The sequence below is a fragment of the Cavia porcellus genome, unplaced genomic scaffold (assembly GCF_034190915.1).
Source record: "Cavia porcellus strain 051 isolate PalLab524CR breed Dunkin Hartley unplaced genomic scaffold, mCavPor4.1 scaffold_17, whole genome shotgun sequence".
NCBI lineage: Eukaryota > Metazoa > Chordata > Mammalia > Rodentia > Caviidae > Cavia > Cavia porcellus.
In genome coordinates, this window is record NW_026947500.1 from 61,195,616 (window position 1) to 61,198,510 (window position 2,895).

General features: G+C 38.5%; 1 non-coding gene across 1 annotated transcript; it reads left to right on the forward strand.

Moving 5' to 3' along the window:
• The first annotated feature begins 205 nt into the window (after positions 1-205).
• Positions 206-312, forward strand: LOC111756637 (U6 spliceosomal RNA). The gene has a single exon (XR_002791064.1). It is a non-coding gene; the product is annotated as a U6 spliceosomal RNA (small nuclear RNA).
• The last annotated feature ends 2,583 nt before the right edge of the window (positions 313-2,895 follow it).

Genomic DNA, 2,895 nt, shown 5'->3' on the forward strand with positions numbered 1-2,895 from the left:
AACTGCATTTCATTAGAGTCCATGCATACCCACATTTGTAGTAACACAGCTCATTACAGTGAAATCTTGAAAGTGGCCGTATGTTCATCAACAGATCAATAAAGAAAAAGTGGTATTTCACACGATGGAGTACTACTTTGCCATAAAGAAAGATAAACTTGAGTCACTTCTAGGAAAATATGTGCACCTTAATAAGTGCCTAAAGGTGCTCGCTTTGGCAACACAAATACTAAAAGTGGAATGATACAGAAAAGATTAGCATGGCCCCTGCGCAAGGATGACACACAGATTCATGAAGCGTTCCATATTTTTGGATAACCATATTACTTTTTGTTGGATAGTGGAACAGAACTGTTTGCAGTCTCTGTTTGAATGTCCACTTTGTATGATTTATTTTTGTAACTTGAACAACTATTTCTAAGAGGACAATATGTAATTTATCAACGAGTGATTTCTTACTGTTTAATTTTCTTTTGAAATCATGTATTATCTCTATCCTTTTATGTTTTGTTTTTTTTCTCTTTAAATAAAGAAATCTTTAAAAAGTTAAATAAGTCAGACACATGGGTTTGAGTACTGTATGGTTTTTCTTAAATGAGAAATCCCAGAGTAAAACTTTAGGAGCAAAATAAGATGAGACTAAGGAAATATGAGTTAGACTTTAGTGAGATGGGAAGGGGATGTGATTACATGGTGGGTCTGATGACAGATTTCCAGGCCTGCAGCCCAGCAAGCTAAGAACTGCAAAGCCAGATCCATGCAGAAAGCAAATCAGCTGTGTTAATGGAGTGTCACAAACAGAAAAGGTGCTGGGATAGAAAAGGCACACAGCATGCTGCTGAGACAAGCCTTGATTCAGGCTGAAACAAGCAACAGGATGGAAGAGGAGCACGTACTGTCGCCTGGGGTCACTCGCCTCCCCCAAATGGCACTGATGACCAGCCGGGGCCCCAAATTGTTGCATCCAACTGCAGCGCTAGATGTTCCCCGGAGAAAGGATGGTGCAAAAATAAAGTAATAAAGGTAAGAGACAGAAAGCTGAGGTCAGGTAGAGCCAGCTCTCCCGATGGGAGGGAAGAACTGCTCAGCCACCCGAGTGCATTTATTTATACCCTCAAGAGGAAGATGTCAATTTCAATCTCTGTGCTTTGAAACTTAGTATGACTGCCTGAGCACCTGGTTTTCTGAGCTGGAGTACCCTGTTCACTTAGATCTCCTAGGGCTCTTATGTTCTCAGGGTGGCTTTGATTTAGTCCCACAACCTCTTTGGTAAGAAGACCAGGGACTCACTGAGTTACGGGATGTCACCACAGAGGTTCTCTTATGTCCTGGGTCTTCATTGACATCAGAGGGCTGGTACTAAATATTGACTGTCCTCAGCCCATCTATCTTTCTAGTTTTTGGGTCCCCAGACCTCAGTTGTTGACCATCCAGAAGAGAAGGTTAAGGACATCACATTGTAATGAAGGCAGTGATCTTAATATGACTGTTTTATCTAAATATCCAGCACCTTAGAACATAAAATACAACCACTATTTTGTAATGACCATGGATATTCTAGTATTTGAATCCCTATAGAATGTTTACAGTTACATATTTTACCCAGAAAATTAGAAATCAAAAGCCATACATACTATTTGCAGCATGGAAATCATGACTTTTTAAAAAAATTTTATTTAAGGAGAAAAAAAAAAGAAAAAAACAGAAAAAGGGTACAAGTTATACAGAATTTCAGAAAAAATAAACAATAGGAAATCACTAGTTAATTACATATTGTCACCTTGGAAATAGTTGTTCAAGTTACAAAATTAAAGCATATAGAGGGGACTTTCAAACAGTGAGACTGCAAACAGTTCTGTTCAGTGATCCAACAAAACTCAGTAATATGGTTATCTATCTTATACACTTAAATATACATGCAGTTGGGGGCTGGGGATTTAGCTCAGCAGCAATCATGACGTTTTGTAACATACTTAAGTTTTCATTTTCATCTAGCATAATCCTTTTAAACCATCATCTCTATCTAATACATAAGAAGTTTTTACCTAGCTTGTTGACCTTCAGTGGAATGTACATCTCATAAGTGTGTTAAAGGCAGAGGTCTAAATCTGAAAGAAAAGCCTATCACCATAAATAATCCGTTTTACATTTTGAAAGATTTGCATATCTGCAGGCATAAATACATTCAGTGCACTACAAGAAATGAAAACTTTAGGAGCTGTATCACAGCATCTGTTCAGGCTGGCTTTGAGCTCACTCTGTAGCCCAGGCTGGTCTCGCAATCACAAGGATCTTCCTTCCTCAGCCTCCCGAGGGCTGGGATTACAGGCGTGCACTACCATGCACAGCTCACCACAACATCTTTAAATAAAAAACCTTACTGTCTAGAAAACTTAGTCCTTTGATGAATGAGCAATTTAACACATTACAATAATATATTTTAATAACATTTATTGGGGTGTCTCCCATAGGGCTATGGTGATCACTGGGGCCTCCTATCAATAAACAAGAACTGTAAAGTTTCTAGGCAGCTGCTTTCTTATTCGTCAACTGAAGTTTTGTCCAATAATTTCTCCCCACCCCAAGGGATTTTTATTTAATTATCTTAACAATTTTTGGTCACCTATGAGAAAGCCAAATTTGATATCAGTTTGACCAACTGGCTACTCAGGTGGAAGCATGTTTTTAAAACATACAAACCAAATTAAATTATGAACAGGCTAGGTGTGGTGATGCATGCCTGTAATCCCAGCATCCAGGAGGCTGAAGCAAGAGGAATCCTGCAAGTTTTAGGCCAAAGTGAGTTCAAGGCCTCAGGATTAGACCCAAGATTAGCCTTAATTGTGAAATGCTGTCTCAAAGAGACAAAAAAAAAATATGAACAAATGATCCAAA